The 20560-nt window shown below is 39.6% G+C and overlaps 1 protein-coding gene across 7 annotated transcripts in view; it reads right to left on the reverse strand.

Annotated features, from left to right (window-relative positions):
- TFDP2 (transcription factor Dp-2) overlaps nt 1-20560 on the reverse strand; it is a 177396-nt gene that overhangs the window by 57126 nt on the left and 99710 nt on the right. For 2 of the 7 annotated variants that reach the window (XM_082624414.1, XM_082624411.1), the window contains exon 1: nt 16696-16949. The exons of the other annotated variants lie outside the window; for them this stretch is intronic. The gene's annotated coding sequence lies outside the window, so the exon portion shown is untranslated. Of the gene's footprint in view, nt 1-16695; nt 16950-20560 lie in introns of those variants that run through there. 7 annotated transcript variants of the gene reach the window in all.

A 20560-nucleotide genomic window follows, 5' to 3' on the forward strand; every position in this document is an offset into this window, starting at 1 on the left:
TTATTCAACTGACTACCACATCCTACTTGTTACCTTCTTACCCTGGTTTCTTTATATTGCCGGTGCTTGTTTAATTTGGAACTTTATCAAATCTGGTTTGAAAACAGTTACTCTCTAATCCACAGGTTCACAACCCTGGCTGTGCAGTGGAATTATCTAGGAAGCAATAAAAAATGCCAGTGCCTGGGTCTTACCCCCAGAGCTTCTGATATAATTGAACTGGAGTCAAACCTGGGCATCAGACTGTTAAAGTTCTCCAGAGAGTTCCAAGGTGCAGCCAGAGCTGAGCCCCACTTCCCCGACTGGATATCCTACCTCAAACAGCTTTCCAACCCCTCTGCACATCTGTGAGAAACCAGTCTTTGCACGGATGAAACTGTTCTGGACACTCCCCTATTGAAGGCCTTCAGAGATTCCATGACACTTCCTAAAGGCCTCTCAGACGCCTCATATGACACAGAAGCTCCCGTTTGGAAATCTCACTCCACCTCCCTTCCCAGTTTCATCTTCAGCTACTCTGTCCCCATGTACCCTAGGCTCCCATCAGATTAAATACTTTGCAGTTCCAGAAAGGCCCCAGATCAACCACTCCAGCTCTGATGCACACTCTCCCTTCTGCTGGGAAGTCTCTCTCTTCGGGGACAAGGCCTACCTTCCAGCACTTCAACATGGTACTCCTTACCATTTTCTGAGAAATCACCACGTGCCAGAGTCTGCTCTAGAGGCTTCCCATATATACGTCATCTCATTAACGCTTAGGAGGACAGTGAGACATATATTATTGATGACTCCGTTTTACACATGAAATTAACACAGAGTGAGGTTAAACAGTCTGTACAAGGCCCCACCGGCAGTAAAGGGCCGTAGTTCCACCTCCGAAGCTTCTGCTCTCTGTGTCACCTCCCCCCTGTTACGCGTCTCCAGCCTCTAGGGTCTAGGTCTTGGATGCCCTTCTTCTGGCTTTTCATAAAACCTATTATTATTTACTGGTAATTCTACTATAAGTAGGCTATGTTGTCAGCTTTGTATCCTAGCACCTGGTTTAGTCCCTGGCACCAAAGAGGCACAGGAAACAATAAAAACTGTTTGATTTGCACAGATTGGAGCTATTACCTTTCCTAATCTGGATGCCATACTTCCTGTAATGTAGCCTAAATTGTATCTTTTGTTACTTTTTAACAGGTGAAATAAATTGAAACACCAGGTCCTTTGTTTATTGTTTTTAAACACGACTGACCAACTGGTATTAGCAAATAGTTTCCTTACTCTGTAACTGTGCAGCTGATCTTTTATACAACATGCCTATACGTTATCAAATACGGTTTGATATTTATAACCCAAATATGGTTATTCACCTGTTTAAGAATTCACTTAACTGGAGAATACTAATTTATAATTCCAGAGGGAGGAACAGGTCTGTAATTGATAGACATGTGACATAAACTCAGTCCTAGACAGGAGGGGAAACACCACCAATCCATGTGAGGAAGAACTCAGCCATGATAAAGTCTGGCTCTCAGATGGTTTTTTAAAATGACCTTAAGGCTGCTGAATGTTTAAGATGAGATCATCTGTGATACACCATATTAGAAACAAAAGCCAGAAACTTACAAAAAACTGTGAAGCAAGAAACATACAAAAAAAAAATAATTAAGGTTAGGAAATGACCCTAAATTGAAACTTAACAGTAAAGACAAATTAAGAATATAAAATTTAGGTCAAAAACAAAAAGAAGGGGGACTTCCCTGGGTGGAACAGGGATTAAGAATCCGCCTGCCAATGCAGGGGACACGGGTTCGAGCCCTGGTCTGGGGGGATCTCAAATGCCGCAGAGCAACTAAGCCCGTGTGCCACAGCTACTGAGCCTGCACTCTAGAGCCCATGGTTCACAACAAGAGAAGCCACCACAATGAGAAGCCCACGCACTGCAACAAAGAGTAGCCCCTGCTCGCCACAACTAGAGAAAGCCTGCGTGCAGCAACGAAGACCCAATGCAGCCATAAATAAATAAATAAATAAATTTTTAAAAATTAAATTAAATTTAAAAAAGAAAGGGCTCCCCTGGTGGTGCAATGGTTAAGAATCTGCCTGCCAATGCAGGGGACACGGGTTCGAGCCCTGGTCCAGGAAGATCCCACATGCCACGGAGCAACTCAGCCCATGCGCCACAGCTACTGAAGCCTGTGTGCTCTAGAGCCTGCGTGCTGCAACTGCTGAGCCTGAATACTGCCCGTGCTCTGCAACAAGAGAAGCCACCACAATGACAAGCCTGCGCACTGCACTTAAGAGTAGCCCCCGCTCGCCACAACTAGAGAAAGCCTGCGTGAAGCAACGAAGACCCAACGCAGCCAAAAATAAATAAATAAATTTAAATCTTAAAAAAAAATAGAAAAATCTCATTAAAGCCAGATCTGTCATGGCAGTTAATATCAAAGAATTTATATGGAACTTAATAAACCTAACAAATTGATTCTAAAGTGTTTCTGGAAGAGTAAAGACAGAGAACAGCCAAGAAAATTTTGAAAAAAGGAATAATGGGGAAGAGAGGAACTGTAGCCTCCCAGATTTCAGAATTATTACATAGCTAAAGGGACTGAAATCATGTGACACTGGCTAAGATGCAGACAAAGAAATTGACAAAACAGAAGTTAAAGTCCAAAATTTACGTCATTTATACATGAAAATTTTATATACGGTAAATAGCTTTTCAAATGAATGGAGAAAGGGTAGATTACTTAAGAAATGTTGTTGAGACAAGAAACTGTCTATTTGGATAAAAGAAATCTTAGATTTCTCATCTTGCAAAAAAACAAATCCCAGAAAGACCAAATGCTTACATATAAAAATTAAACATTCCAGGCATGTTACAGAATTCAGAAATCTTAAGTGAAAACAGACTGACAGATTTGACTACCTAAAAATAAATATTTTCTAAATAGCAAAAGACCCAATACACTTAAGACAAATCTCAGACTTGGTAAACAAATTTGCACAGGAATAGATGCTTAATTTTAAAAATAAAAAATTCACACTCACAAAAAGAAACTTTTTAATGTACCAGATTGATAAAGATCAAGAAGTCTGATAATGTCCTGAGTTGGTAAAGATGTGGCCAAATGGGTGCATTTAAAAAATATTTAGGGAATTCCATGGCGGTCCAGTGGTTAGGACTCCCTGCTTCCACTGCGGGGCGGGGGGGGGGGGGGGGGGAGGCGGGAGCGGCACGGCTTCGATCCCTGGTCGGGGAACTAAGATCCCACATGCTGTGCAGTACGGCCAAAAATTTTAAAAATAAAAAAAATAAAAGATAAAAAATATTTACTTGGCACCTACTGTATGCCAAGTACTAATGCTAAGCGCTACGGATACTCAGGGCAAGTGAACTGTCCACTGCAGTCAAGGGGCTAACACTATTGGAGAGCCTTTCTGGATGACAGTCCGACAGTGTAATTAGAGAGGAGTTTGAGGACTGTGTGTTAGAGTATACATTTTTTTTTTTTTTTTGGTATGCAGGCCTCTCACCGCTGTGGCCTCTCCCGTTGCGGAGCACAGGCTCCGGACGCGCAGGCTCAGCGGCCATGGCTCACGGGCCCAGCCGCTCCGCGGCATGTGGGATCTTCCCGGACCGGGGCACGAACCCGCGTCCCCTGCATCGGCAGGCGGACTCTCAACCACTGCGCCACCAGGAAAGCCCTAGAGTATAAATTTTTAAGTAAGTGCTTTATAAACATTATACACATTTTAAAGGCTCTTTCTACCTCAACCAATGATCTTTCAACTGCCCTCTGCTGCCCAAGTGGCAAGGTGATCCCTGGCCTCTGCAACAACGTCTCAGTTAATAATGGGTATACCCTCTGACCAGCAATTCCTCTGCGGGATGTGTATCCTAATAATCTAAGCAGATAAGAACAGTTACACATGTCCTAGGATTGCGGCACTGTGGATAAAAGCAAAACCCTGGAAACAATTTAAATGTTTAAACATCTTTGGTACATGCATATGATGGGATACTATAAAGTCCCTAAAACAATTACAAGTATGTATTGCCACGGAAGAATGTTCCCATTATAAGAGAGGATGATTAAATGGTATGATTCCATTTACCTTAAAAACTACATACACACATAAGTTTACATACGCATAAAGAGTGTGGCAAGATAACAATAACAGAGGTTAGCTCTGGGTGAGGAGTATGGAGAAGTGTTTTACTTTGTTTTATACTTTATTATTAATAAAGTTTTATGAACATGCATGCACCTGTTTTATAATGGGAAAAGCTATTGCCATTCTGAAGGAAAAAAAAGACAGTGACAGAGAATCAGCCACAGCTGCTGAAACAACAAGGTGAAGATCTCTAAATGAAGTACCTGTGTTTTAGAATTCGTAAAAATGAAATCTGTTTTAGAAGCAGTTAAAGGGGCTCTACTGGGATTTCAGTAATTGTAATATCCAGAAATCATAGCCACGTATTTAGACATAGTTTGCTTTCATCAAATCAACTAGGTTCAGCAGCAGAAATATAATTTTTGGGGCTCAAAAGGACATTTAAATAGGTTATGAACATCCAGTCTCCTGAAATTTCAGCCACATTAGGAGTAAACCAAATCAAGTCTAAACAATTTTTCTTAAGTACCTGGCCTTAATTCATAGCTCCGTGGCAACAGGGTCCTGACACTGTCCAAAAGCCAATGCCTGGCACTTGATATATTTATTAAAAACAAAACTTTAAAGACCTGCCTGGATTTTGGTGCTGGCAGTCCCCTGAATTAACTAAAATGAGATCGGTCACCTAGAAAAGGGGCTGAGAAAAGCTAACACTTATGCCAAACCCTGCACAGGCACAAAGTTTCGGCTCACATTTTATTTCGATTTCTTGAGTAACTGGAATCCTTCTGTTTTCCATTAGAATTGTCCAGACACCAAAGATTTCTTCCACTCATAATCCTTTGGGGGGTTTCAGTTGTAGTTAATCACCTTCAATATGTCCAATTAAAATGAAAAACTCAGTCAAATAATTGTGGTTTGTCTACATGAAGCCAATATAAATTATTTTTCACAGTACTGACCTTCTGGGGGAAAAATTATTTTTGGCCTGAATAAGCTTTGGGGAAAATCTTCACCCAAGCCTATATCACATTCTCCTAGAAGAACCTAATCAGTAACTTATTATAGGAAAGAATATGCTTATTTTATGGGTTTCTGAATACCTCAAATCAGAAGTAGTGTATATCCCATATATACAGGGTCCAAACTTCACAGGACAAGCTAAACTTACAGCCCTAAATGTAAGTTTAAAAATGACCTACATTGGGCTTCCCTGGTGGCGCAGTGGTTAGGAATCCACCTGCCAATGCAGGGGACACAGGTTTGAGCCCTGATCTGAGAAGATCCCACATGCTGCAGAGCAGCTAAGCCCGTGCACCACAACTACTGAGCCTGTGCTCTAGAGGCCGCGAGCCACAACTACTGAGCCCGCGTGCCGCAACTACTGAGGCCCACGTGCCTACAGCCTGTGCTGCGCAGCAGGAGAAGCCACTGCAACGAGAAGCCTGCGCACCACAACAAAGAGTGGCCCCCACTCACTGCACCTAGAGAAAGCCCACGCACAGCAACGAAGACCCAACGCAGCCAAAAATAAATAAATAAAATAAATTTATTTTAAAAAAATGACCTACATTGTGGTGGTGTCTGTATGTGTTTGTCAAAGTTGGAGAACTCTAGGCTAAAAAGGGTTAATTCTACTATATACATGTAAATTATACCTTAATTTAAAAAATGGGAAAAAGTGACCTAGGCAATTTCATTATTTATTAGTAAGAAGCTAATTACAGATTATACAATCCTCTTGCTTTTCCTCTTCTGTTACCTTCTGCTATCTACTTTTAAAATTTATTTTATAAACAGGTAGTTCATGGATTTGTCTAAATTATATCCCTCCAGCTACCTTCTCTTTTGAAAACTTCCTGCATCATCACAATCTTTCCCCTTCTGCTGGATCATTCTTACCAGCACATAAACATGCATTTTTTCTTTCATCTTAAAAATAAAACACAAAAACAACTTTTATTAACCATACACAGCTCTCCAGCTACCAACTCTTTTCTGTTGCCCTCTACAGCAAAACTCACAAAATCTGTCAACATCTGCTGTGTCCACTTCTCCACTCTGTTTTCTTTAACCCACTCCCATTCCCGCCCCTCAGCTTCACTGTAACAGCTCTTGCCAAGATCACCTCCACGCTGCTAAATCCAATGGTCAATTCTCAGTTTTCAACTTAACCCTTAACCTACCAGCCGTATCTGATACTTTTAAAAAACACACCTTCTTTTCAAACACTCTCCACTTGGCATCCAAACCTCCGCTCTCTCTTGGTTCTCCTCCAAACCCACTGGTTTCTCCTTCTCAGTCTTGGTGGCTGGATCCTCCTCTCTAAAAACATTCGGGAACCGCTTACATCGGTCCTCTGACTATTCTCTGTCAACTCTTCCTCACTAGGTGGTCTGACAGCTCCCGTGTATACTTCTCCAGATGAAACCTCTCTCCCAAACTTCAGATTCGTGTATCCAACTGTCATTTCAAATATCTCCATTTTGATGTTTAACAGGCATCTCAAACTTAACATACTCAAAACATAATTCCTGACTGCCCCCCATCCCACCCAGAAACCTCCTTCTCCCATCTCTCTCTTCGTCTCATTAAATGTCAACTCCATTCTTCAACTGTTTAGACCAAAAGAGATCACTGTTGACCTTCTCTTATAGCCTACATACAATCCATTAATAAATCCTATTGGTCCTATCTTTAAACATGTATCCTGAATAGAAAACAAACTAGTGGCTACCAGTGGGGTGGAAGGGGAGGGACAATACAGGGGTGGGGGAGTGAGAGGCACAAATTACTGGGTGTAAGATAGGCTCAAGGGTGTACTGTACAACACAGGGAACATAGCTAATGTTTTGTAGTATCTGTTCATGGAAAGTAACATTTAAAAGTTGCATATTGGGGCCTCCCTGGTGGCGCAGTGTTTGAGAATCTACCTGCCAATGCAGGGGACATGGGTTCGAGCCCTGGTCTGGGAAGATCGCACATGCCGCAGAGCAACTAGGCCCGTGAGCCACAACTACTGATCCTGCGCATCTGGAGCCTGGGCTCCGCAACGAGAGAGGCCGCGACACTGAGAGGCCCGCGCACCGCGATGAAGAGTAGCCCCCACTCGCCGCAACTAGAGAAAGCCCTCGCACAGAAACGAAGACCCAACACACCCCAAAATAAGTAAATAAATAAATAAATTTATTTATTTAACAAAAAATTGTATATACTAAAAAAGAGGCAGATGGACAATGTAAAAAAAAAAAAAACAACAACCCCAAACAATCTATGTAGCAAGAGGTGGCTGTGTCAGAACATTGCTGGTTTACATTCATGATGGTGGTCCTTATTTAAAATTTTTACTTAGTTCTTTGCTATACGTCTGTATCCATACCCACAGTAAAAATGATTTAATGTTTACAAAAAATAAAATAAAATGTTATCTGGAATATAACCACTTCTCATCCACTCCACTGCTACCACTATGATCCAAGTCACCATTTCTAGACTGAATTATTGCACTATCTTCCTGATTCATCCACCTGTCCTGCATTAGGTCCACCTCACCCCACAAAACTACTCCCAAGCTTTCCAATACAGCAGTCACTAGATCAGAGGCTATAAAGCACGACTTTAGTAGTTAGTACAACTGAGGACCTAATTTCTAAACGTATTTGATTTTAACGAATTTAAATTTAAAAATTGAAGCAATATAAAATATTTTCCCATTAAAAACAGCATTATTGTTTTGGTAGTACTACATTTCACCTCAATTGTTGAAAATTTAACATCTAAACAGAAATGTGCTCTAAGTGTAAAATACAGATTTTCAAGGCTAAGTAATCAAAACCTAACTCTCTAAAAATTTGATTATATTGATTACATGTTCAATGATAATGTTTCGGATATTGGATTAAATAAAATCTATCATTCAAATTAATTTTACCTGTTTCTTTTTACCTTTTTAAATGTGGCTACTAGAAAATTTTAAATTATGCAACTTACATTATCCTACTGAACAGCACTGCTCTATCTACCATCACACAGCAGTCAGAGTGATCCTGCTTTGTGGAGTAATTCTCTTTCAAACTCTCCAGTGGGGCTTTGCATCGCAGTCTGTGTGACGGTTTACAGAGCCCTGTGTCACCTGACCCCTCCCTTTCTGACCTCATCAGCTGTCAAATCTCTCCCTTCAATCCACTACATTCACCCAGGCCTCTTTGCTGTTCCTCAAACCACGACAAGCAAATTTCTACCTCGTGGCCTTTGTCCTTAAAAGTTTCCTCTACCAGTAACTTTCTTCCCCCAGATATCTACATGCCTTATTCCCCAGCTTCCTTGAAGACTGTGCTCAGTTGTCCGTGTATCAGAGATGCCTGATCACCCTACATCGGCACTTCTTCACTTACTATGACTTTCCACCAGAGTACTTATCTGTATATGATGTACTGCAAATTTATACTTACTTGCTTATAATCATATAAGCACCCACTCTCAGAATGTTAAGTTCTATAAGAACAGGGGCTTTGTTATCTTGTTCACTGCTGTATCTCCAGCACCTAGCACAGTGCCTGGGACAGAGCATAGTTCAACAACTATTTGCTGGATGGATGAATGAATGAATGAATGCACAAATACATGAATGTCTGCATGGAAGCATGTGATACAAATTCCGGAGACAGGAGTATACAGTTAAACTAAGTCTCCTCTCATCCCCGACCACCACCTAACCAGTCCCTTCCCTAGTGACAGCTACTGGTGCCAGTTCATATATAACCTTTCAGAAATACTCTAGGCATATACAAACATATATGCATACATATCCTTTTTTCCTTACACATGTGGTTTGCATATCAGTTTGCACGTTGCTTTTTTACCACTTAACAATACTATACCTATTTTAGATGTCTTTCCATACCTACGTACATACATATGTAATTTTGCTTCAATATTTACTTCGTTAGCTATGTAATACTTCTTTTTATGGCTCTAGCAGCTTATCTGAGTCCCTTAATAATGGAAAGCTTTTAGTGTTACAAACATCATTAACAGTAAAATCTTTTATTACTACAAATAATACTGCAATGACTACACATATGTCTTTACACACATTGGTTGTACCAACTGGCTGTACCAATTCACCCTCTGTTCAGAAATGTACGAAATGTATTCATTTCCACATATCCTGACCAACTCAGTGTGTTATCAAACTTTATTGTTGTCAATCTTTAGGTTAAAAATAGTATCTCACATTGATTTTATTTTGGTTTTATTATTATGAATAAGACTGACGTGTTTTGTTTGAAAGTCATCTAAAGTTTCCTTCCTGAGAATTATGACCAACTTTCTTATTGGCTGTTGATTTTTTTTATTGGTTGACTCTCTTTAAATATTGAAGGAATAAGAGTATTCTTTGTTATACCTGCTGAAAATATTTTTCCCAATTTGACATGTCTTTGGCTTTTATATATGATTTTCTTTCCACATTTTAAAAGAATGTTGTCCATCTCATAGTTCTTTCATCACTTTAGTGCCATTAAAAAGGTCTGTGAGTCTGTTTAAGTAAAAAAATAAAGGAGGTCGGAGTAACTGCAAAGTTTATTTATTTATCTTCGCTTCCCACCCTGGAGCTGCACGTTATACATGGGTGTGCTATGTTTTACTCATCTTACAGGTTTGGTATTTCCAGTTGGATATGCTGTTCTTTGAATTTAATTATCATTCGTTACATACTAAAGACTGTATTAAACGTCCCCCATGTTTTCTTATAATACTTCGATGCCTTCATTTTAAATTTCACATCCTTGACCATCTGGAATTTATTTGATGTGAGAAGTGAATGATCCACTTTATTTTTCCTAAATGGCTACTTTTAATGAGTAATCTACTCCCCCTCCCCCATGCTAACATGAAAGTCTACCTTATTGACTTTCTATTTGCTCCGCTGATCTGCCTACTTACCTGACAGTATCATGTGCTTCACTTCATTCACAATTAACATTTCAAACAGAGAACAAGGAGACTCAGAAAAAGAAAAGGGTCAAGCATCTCTCTCCTTCCCACACTACCTTTTAATTATTTGTTAATAACTGTTTTAAAGGACTATCGATCAGTTTCAAATACAGTACTAATGAGGTCAAGTCACAGGTCGATTCTGGAATAGGCCCGTTCATTTTGCAAAGAGCAAAGATTCCACAACCTTCAGACTATATTTCTAATTTCAGCCGGCCAGCTAGAACGCACCATATGTCACTGAAGAGAGAGTAAAGTAGGGGGAACAATATGATGGCTCAGGGGATATCTATCCCCTTTATTTGAAAAATAACTCAGGCCCAATAGATCAACAGCACTATCTTCATAAATGAAACCCATATTAATTGCTCATAATTAATTTGAAAAGACAACATATCCAACTGGAAACAGAAAATCTGTAAGACAGTAAAATACAGCACATCCATGTTTAAGGTGCATGTCAGGAATGGGAACTGAAGGTAAATAAACCTTGCAGTCACTCTGACTTCATTCGTTTTTGTTTAAATATACTCAGATTTTTTTTTTTTTAGTTTTCATTCTATTTATAGGCTAGCTACTATAATGTGCATTACCTATATGCACCCTATAACACTGTTATGTTCTATTTTGTTGCATCTGTACTCTATCATGTTCACCAAAGCTTTCAAGATTAAATCCAAAGGCCACCATCCATTACTAAACTTTTTAACGTGGGTGACCATAATATCACTGCAAATGGTCAGGGTGAGAAATAGAAGATAAAAGTTCATAATATCTCCAAAGTATAATGGTTAAAGTGACCTCTAGAACCTCCCTCTCTGTATGTGGTTCCAAAATGGAAATCAAGTATCCTTAATGCATAGATAAAGACAGAAGATCTGAAATGCACATTCCTACATATCACAGGCATGGAAGCCAAAGCCGGGATGTTTTTGCAGCTGTCAGAGCACAGGACTTCTGGGATTTCCCCCCAGTGGACCACCTCACCAGAATCTTTCCAAAGAACCACAGAAAGGATCCTTGAAATGACCATAACAAAAAACAGCTCTACAGCCCTCGGGGTATACTCCTAATGGGTCAATAAATCTTTTAGGTCAGTCTTTCCTACATACTTTCCCTAGAGGATCAAGTCTTTTCTCTTGGCTTCCATAAGCATTTTTACTTGGAGGACACCTTTTAAAACAATTAGCTAGCTCCCTCTTTCTCTGGTATCCAGAACCATAAATGCCCCGGATTCTTCAACCTGAAAGGAGAAAAACATTTCTTTTTCCATCTTCCTACATGTCAGGATTTAAACAGGGCCTCTTCATTTCTTAGATGAACTCCTTAATTCAAGCTCTAGTATCTGGAACAGTATAATTGTTTTCATTTAGTTCATCAAACCTCAAAGCTAAAAGATCTTAGAAATCATTTAGCCCATTCTCACTGGGTTTCTTTTGCAGGACCCTTCCCTTTCAATACTTTGTCGACGTCCATCCAAAAACATGCATCTCATCTAGAGGCTGGATCCTACTGCTTCTCACTGGCCTCTTTATCTTTATTTAAAGCATGTCCTTTTGTCCTTTTTCTATTTACCCTGCTCAGACAAGGACACCTTTTAATTCTTCATTTTCTCATTTCTCTTTCACCTCCTTAATTAGAATTTCCCAGTTTTGGACACTCTTATCTTCTGATTAATAATTAAATTAGTTCACCATATGGCCTCAAACAACTTGGTTCTTCCAAGCCTTCCCAGTAATTCTTACCAAATGTGCTTGGACATAGGATACAAAGCGGGTGAACAAAAGTGGGAGGGGGCAGTGTCCCTCTTATTCAAAATACGTATTTCTGGGCTCCACTAAACACCTAAAGAAACCAGGTGGGAAGGCATATTTTAAACAAGTGCCTCAGATGATTATTAGGATCAAGCAAGACTGGGACAAACTGCTGCAAGTGTCCCTTTCCTCTCTGTTCAAATTAAGGAAGTAATGGAGTCTAAGTAGACTCTTTCTACTACACTTACCTCTATTTTCATTTTAAAAAGAGAAAGGGCCAAGTGACCCTTATTTTATTATTATTATCATCATCATCATCATTTTTGTCTCTTGTTCTTAAATGCTGTATCTTTTCAATGTTTAGCCTATTTTCAACCACTACTTTTAGCACCATCACCACAGCCAACACACTTGCCAGATGGCATACAGACGCTGTTCGCATGCCTAGGAAAGAGTGTGAACAGAAAGTAGCACATTTTATCTGGTACCAAGGGCCACTGAATGCTAGAGTAGATCAACGCAGCTGGGTGCAACCACAAGGGTCAGAACTGATGAGCATTAGAACACCCAAAGGCACTGAATTGGAAATCACTCTCAAGAAGAAGCCCACAACCCTCTGAGATGGTAACCTGCCCCAGACAGTGTTAACAAATAAATCATTTTAAATTTACAGTCAAGAGAAGCTATTTTTCTAATACTTACAAAAGGTGGCAATGACTACAGACAGATCCAGAGTTTAAAAGGTGCGTTCTTAAAATAAATTTAAAACTTTAGGACACAAATTCAAAAAGACCAAAGACCACCCATGAATCAGAATTTCAAAGGCAGTTCTTTTCCTTAGCAAATAAGAAAAGGGATCATTATATTACATATGTCATGCTAAGTAGCTCATTCAAAATTGCATTGTTACCAACTTCTTATTTCAATAATATGTTCCACTGAGAGATATTACTGAAGCGACATTTAAACCACACTGCCAAGAGCAGGAACTCTTAGACACCAGTATCAACGAACTCTTTTGTATTAAAATCTTGCCCATTAAAAGATTCTGCTAAATTTTATATATAAGTTCTACTGGGTCTACTTGGCACACAGTAAGTGCTCAGTTAGAAGTCTCTTCATCTTTCTGTCAGAGAAATTGCCAAGAGAGCTGCCAAACTTTGCAAGAAAGAGCCAAATTCCGAAAACAAAGCCCCCTGCTGATGATCTCCAGCTTTAGAGTCAAGACCCAAAAGTTCACTTGAAAACGGGTTGCTTAAAACTCGGTAGAAAGGAAGAATGCTATGACACCACTGGTTCCTGGAACCACTTGCAAAACAGAGTCAGCTCATGATACACTTAAGGCATAACACTCATACCTGCTCCTAAACAACAGCGTAAAAGGTTTTCTTTTCAGAAGAATGTAGGTGTCCGGCAAATCTTCCCTCTGACTTCCACACCAGAAATGAGAGATTTCTAGGTCACCGTCAATAGTTTCTAATTGCATAAAAATATGTAAGGCAGAGAGAACGTCTACATCAGTCACTCTCTGGGTATTCTGAATTGGAGAAAAATGAATAGGGAAGAGGCTCAGATTCCCCCAGACATCGCTAAAGAGTTCACAATATAAGGCAGGCATCACAGGTGCTTCACTCCAGAAGTCTTCTTTCAGCCAATATATGGCTCTTAAACTGAAGGGTTAACAGTCTCAGTTGCTTCTGCCCTGTTGCTAATGATGCCGTAATGTACTGTCATGCCTACATTTATGATAAGTGACACTTTTTTTAATATACATTTATTTATTTTATTTATTTTTACTTTTGGCTGCTTTGGGTCTTTGTTGCGGTGCCCAGGCTTCTCACTGTGGTGGCTTCCCTTGTTGCAGAGCACGGGCTCTAGAGCGCAGGCTTCAGTAGTTGTGGCACGTGGGCTCAGTAGTTGTGGCTCACGGGCTCTAGAGCGCAGTCTCAGTACTTGTTGCCCACGGGCTTAGCTGCTCCGTGGCATGTGGGATCCTCCCAGACCAGGGCTCGAACCCGTGTCCCCCTGCATTGGCAGGCAGATTCTTAACCACTGTGCCACCGGGGAAGCCGCTGACACACATTTTTGATAACTGCAATCTACGATGCCATCAAAGTTATGTATCACATGTGAGGTCACCAACTTTTTTTTTAGGGCTGTCTATTCCATCAAAACTATACATTCTTTGGTCAAAATTATAAAAGTTCTTACTCTAATCAAACCTATAACTTGGTAAATCCATTTTAAACTCCATGTAAGTTGGTTATCTTAGAAAAAAATTCAACTGCTCCATATTGCTATTCCTTAAAAAAACAAAATGTAGGGCTTCCCTGGTGGCGCAGTGGTTGAGAGTCCGCCTGCCGATGCAGGGGATACAGGTTTGTGCCCCGGTCCGGGAAGATCCCACATGGCGGAGCGGCTGGGCCCGTGAGCCATGGCCGCTGAGCCTGCGCGTCCGGAGCCTGTGCTCCGCAACGGGAGAGGCCACAACAGTGAGAGGCCCGTGTACCGCAAAAAAAAAAAAAATGTACATAGATCGATTTTAAACTCAATCTTAATTCAAACAATGATCTGAAAAGTTCTGAAATCTCTAAATTCTATTGTCATTATTTGAAGCAAAGAAAATCTTCAGGGAAGCCCACAGATCCTAGCTCAGAGCAAGAGACATTTTTAATAACCTCCTTGAATCTTGCTACCTTTCCCAGTCCTTTCCTTAGACCAACTAAACATTTAGAAAATCGGTTAACATTTGCTCAATATGCAAATTTTGAATTACGGTTCAAATAATTTTTTGGCTATTATATGTTATTACTAACTTTACAGTGTAGGGTAGGGCAAAATCTTAGTAAGTGCCTAACATGTGAAAGATCTAGCACTCAGCACTGGTTTTCTAAGAGCTAACTTTAAGAAATACATAAAGTTGTAATGTATATAAACACACAGTATATGGGAGCATAGAACTTCTCTACGTGTTACTTGTAAAAGGATAGATTTTTACCTCACTCATGAACTCCACGAATTAAAAAACTATTTTTTGACTGCTTTCATTACATGCATTTTGCATCCAAGCTCTTCCTTCTTATTCTTTCCAGCAGATAAACATTCCCCTTTCCATTAGCTTACTTACTCTAACCTTACTATCTTTTTTTTAAAGAGGGAAACTGCAACACATCATTTCAATTAAACTCAAAATATTTCTCCCACATTTCTTATTCAAAGATCTTTAGAAATAAGGCTCATGGCTTCACACTGAAGATAAAATAGTCTCTCACTAAATGCAAATGATGTTTCATACTGCAATTTCATTTTGAGCCTTAATACCTATTGTGTAATTACAAACTTTTGCCACCTAAGTATTCCTTATATATTTTATAATGGCTTCGTTTTTTCCCTAATATTCTTTATGACTTAATAATCGTTTTCTCCATCACTTAAAAGGCACTAAAATTAGCTTTCTCACATTTCCACTAATTACACATAAAATTTTTAAGATTAAGAAAAGCCTCTTCAAAAAGTAGGTTACTCAGAATATGTTACTCTATACTGTTTCTCAAATCCTGAATGTAAAAGAATAAATTTGAAATGACTACGTTTTCTTTATTCACTGATTAAGTCAGATTTATGGCCGCCCCTCCCCGTTTCCAGCTACTGTGAATTTTGAATGAAACAACCTCAATTGTAACAGAAGAAACATCTGTTGCTTTTTCTCTTCATCAGGGCTTTCCCAACTGAAAGAAAGCCTCTCTGCCTGACCTCCTCTCCCACTCCCCCTCCCCCGACACTAAGTTCCTTCAAACTTTTTTTTAAAGTACATGTATGATTGAAAATTGTACCGTGTCCATTTAAAATGTCATAGTTTACCTAGAGACATTCACTTTACTACAGTTCAAATAATGAGTAAATGTTATTTACATACATCACAAAACCAGAGATGTGACTGGGAGACTATTAATTATAACTAAAATACAGGCTTCAAGAGTATACTTGAAGTGATCAGCTCAAGTTGTCACACATTCCAGGCTCATGTAGTTATCGTTTTTGGTAAAGATTTTCTTCACAGGATCCAGATTCATATAGGATCTTGCACTCTATATTTTCTTTGCCAATCCAACGCGAACATAATGGCAGTCACTACCCCAAGAGGCAGACACCAAATGGTGCCACCCAAACTCTCACACTGTGCCTCATAATAAACCATAAAGCAGTGGAATGCACCGGCCCCTTTATGAGCAAACAATGCCTGAGCTTCATTAGAATACAGCTGACATTTTCAAAGCACAAATACTTTTAAGAAAAATGTACTAGGAAAAAAGAGAATGAAACAGCTATAAAAGCTGAAATGTTTTTGTAAGTGTCAGGTTTATTTCAAAGATCCTGAGGAAGCATATTTTGCTGTTGACAATTTCAAAGTTTTCGTAAATGGAAAAAAAAAAATGTAGAGTTAGAGGCAAAGGTTATTTTATTAACTACTGGAAAGAAATGAAAGTAAAAACTCACATCTGAATTGCACTCACAAGTAAGAACCACGAAGTACCTTTAATATTATTCATTTCTTTAACTGCTTCTTTAGTTCTTGCACGGAGAAAATGGAGCTCCAGAATTATCTTTATATTTCAATTGATTTATATAAGTAACTGAGTGATAAACTAAGCTTACTCTACCCCTCCCCCCCACCCCAACCCCCATACCCTGTAGCTTTCCTGTCTGCAACAAGCAAGGACGTCTTGAATTCAGCGTGCTCCTGGCTATTTATCAATTTAACACTGCTGCTGTTGAAAGAATATAAAATAAACCCTGTAAAAACGCACCCAGCGGTAAGAAACAAAATGATCTCTCTTACCTGGTCTAATGAAGCATGCCTCTCACTGCAGTACCAACAACATACAGTCTTTGTTACCATTCAGTGGAAACTTGAGACTGTGTCAGACATGAGCAATCGAGCTCAGAAACACTCAATTTAAAATACTTCTCAGTAAAACTAAAAAGATGCTCAAGAAAATAGTTTAATTACTAGCTTTTAAAAGACATATGAATACTGTCTAATGCAACAAAGACACTTAAAAACGAACAAAGTACAGGTTTTACTGACTCTTTTAGAGATAGGCTTAAAATAAAAGTGGTGAAACAATACAATGCTTAACTCCACCCTAACATTTTTCTAAAAATAACTTGAATTTTAACTGGCTAAAAACCAAGATGGAACTTACTTATGGAACCTGCATATTTCGAATTATACATGTCAGGGTATTTGCGGGCTCCGAAGCAGTCACAAAGCAGGAGACCTTAGTGCATCTTGAAGGCAGAGCAAAAGCACCATGAGTTTCAGGGGAAAAAAAAAAAAAAAAGGAGGAGAAACTCTTGAAAAACTAGTCAGGCTTTTCAACCTGTAATAACTGTCCAGCTCCTCTGGGAGGAAAAAAAAAAAGTCCTGGTTCTGCCCCCTGAGATAGGAGGCTATGCTTCAATGCCAAAATGAATGACAGGCCCATTTCTGATATCAACAAAGAGCAGCTTAGTGGTGCTCGAATTTTTTTCACTTTCCCACACAGTTAGAAGTTCTAACTTTTTCAGGTTAGTACCTTTGTATCTAGGGTTAAGTACCTTTCTCCATTTTCTCGAGAGAACCCAATTATGTTGTCCTAGTTTTTTAAATGATTAATTAAAAATACATACCTAATTATCTTACTCGGTTTTTCCTAGGCAGGAAGCTGAACAAAAGATGACCTATTAAATTCCTTTCCAAATCTAACCTTTGCTATATCAGATTACCATATGACTAATTATTAATATTAATAGGCTGTTCCTGCATCCTGACAACGAGCACCAAGAAAAACAAAAAGTAGGTAACAAACATAAAAATAAGGTAAAGGAGACTATAAAATTTTCAACCAGCTCGGTGTAAAGATCATTTATTAAAGTACGTGTCTCTGATTATACAAATTCAAAACAATAAATGCTTCAGTCAACGGACATATGAGCCAAGCACTATTTTGGGCTCTGTGGATACAGCAGTGAACAAAAGCCAAATGAAAATCCCTGTCTTCAGTGGTTTATATCTCAGTTCCCTGCAAGTGTAACTCTCCTGGATGAATAAGGTACCTTTCCTTCTTTGATTAGGTACCACCTAATCTGAAATATTCCTCTGAAAGGACGTCTTGACAACAGCTCCAGCAGGGCAAGGATCTTGCGCTTGGTTTAGTGCTGTTTCCCCAGTGGCTAAAACAGAGCCTGTTAGACACCCCAATAAACATACACTGAATGAAACAGATCAAACAGAGCTTTTTCTTAGTCACGTTTTTCTTTGTAAACAGACTATGTACCACATATTACACTTATATACATACAGAGATATGTCAGAAATAATATAGCATAGGGTATAAATTAAATTGAGCTGCAAGTACATATTAGCTTAAAATTGAAAATACAATCTCTATGGCTCTGTATCTTTTCAGATTCAAAAATCTGTTTTCAATATCAAATATGAGGTCACTATAATATTTGAGTAAAGGAATCAGTTAAAATTCTATACACTAAGGTTTTGTGGACCATCAGTTTTCAGAGGAGTTTTGAATAAAAAAAGAATAAACTTGAAAATTACCCAGCACCCAATCAGTTTTGTGTATTAAAATCTAACATAGTTACGTCTGTTTATATACCCACATTTGGAAATAATTTTAATCTCCCTATCCTGCTTCTCACCATTCTTGATCACCTTACCAGAAACCACACAGAGTAAATAAGCACATACCTCTAACCTGTGAGGTTAGCCAGAAGTGATGGCCCATGTCACCCAAGGCCAGGATATTCAGGGTCTAGATATTGTCATACCTACTCTGTTACAGTCTTAAAAGGAAATTAAACTTTCTAATACTCAGGTACTCCGATCCTACTACTTCTAGGAGTAGGAAGTAGGCAGAGCATCCCCCCCCCCCGCCCCCAGGGCTGGACAGTGACTTACATATTCAAATATTCTACCTGGAATAGTTAGTATATATTCTAACAATAAATTAACAGTAACCCAAGGTCAGGAAGACATTGTGATGACTGAGGTCAAGTAATGAATAAAATAACATGGGGCCAAAGCAGGATTCCACTGGTCCTGCAGGAGCAATGTTTTTTCTCCCTAACCATCAGTCATCTTTCCTTCAACAAATACTTATTGAGCACCTACTATGTATCAGGCACTGAGCTGGGCAGCAAATTGACCTGCTCCTTATTGTCTGCTCCAGAGATCTGACCTTAAGCCCTTCTCTACCATGTTTACTTGTCCCTGTTTCCCTTCCTTGCCAGTGCCCCCTTTCAACTCCCAAATTCTTCATTCACACTGCTCTTCATTCTACTCCTAAGCCTTGCTCAGCAGGCAGCTTGATCACTACCTTCTGTACGCCTTCATGAGTGTACGACATGTTGTGGGGAAGTTCATGAGTCTTCCCACTGGCATAATAAAATGCATCTTATGTAGGTTCTCCCAAACAATTTCTCCTTAATCTTAGATAGAAAATCTACTTAAGGGAATTCCCTGGCAGTCCGGTGGTTAAGATTCTGCACTTCCACTGAAGGGGGCCTGGGTTCGATCCCCAGTCAGGGAACTAAGATCTCGCAAGCCGCACAGAGTTGCCAAAAAAGAAAGAAAGAAAATCTACTTAAGCATTATATTATTTACAACTACTGATTATCTAGCAAACACCAAAGGGGACAAGCCATTCTCTTCCCCAAGTTTATAAGCTAACTTATTTGGACTAGGGTTTGCTATGTCTATTGGCCATCTGACCAAAGATTAACTATATTTTACAGATACATTTGTGATTCTATAGGCAGAAATTACACTGTGATAGCACAATAATCGTTTTTACTTGCCCCATGCCTGCTAAATATAACTATCTACCAGATCCATATCATGAGGGACATACCTGTTCACATTTTCAAGTAAAATGTCTAATCTCCCTGATGAGGGCTATGCCTAAAGCAAAGAGTTCCTGCTACCATTCGCATGGGTAAGTGTTGGTTTCTTTAAAATATCATATAGTATTTTTTTATGCACTCTCATGTTTACTGCAGCATTATTCACAATAGCTAAGACATGGAAGTAATCTAAACTTCCAGCTATAAGATGAATAAGTTCTGGGAATCTAATGTATAGCATAGTGACCGTAGTTAACTTCACCTTTGCACCTCCTCTTCCTCTACCTTTTTTTTTTTTTTTTTTTTCTTTTCTTTTTGCGGTACGCGGGCCTCTCACTGTTGTGGCCTCTCCCGTTGCGGAGCACAGGCTCCGGACGCACAGGCTCAGCGGCCATGGCTCATGGGCCCAGCCGCTCCGCGGCATATGGGATCCTCCCAGACCGGGGCACGAACCCGTATCCCCTGCATCGGCAGGCGGACTCTCAACCACTGCGCCACCAGGGAGGCCCTTCCTCTACCTTTTAAATGTAGACATCTTTCAAAGTTCTGCCCTTGATGCTCCTTTCTCCAAGATTTATATTTCCTCTTTGGAGGACATTACCCATTTCTATGGCTTTATCACCTCTAAGTAGACGACTACAAAAATGTATACTTCTAGTCTTGGGCTTCTCTGCTCTAAACTCTTATTTGCAATGGCCTATCGGACATCTCTGTCTACAAGTCCCACGATGTCAACGCAACTTCTGCAGGATTGAGCTCCACGTCTACTGTCCCACAAAGCAGCTCACCCTCCTACATTCCCC

Source organism: Mesoplodon mirus, assembly GCF_964341445.2.
Source record: "Mesoplodon mirus genome assembly, chromosome: 6".
Classification (NCBI taxonomy): Eukaryota; Metazoa; Chordata; class Mammalia; order Artiodactyla; family Ziphiidae; genus Mesoplodon; species Mesoplodon mirus.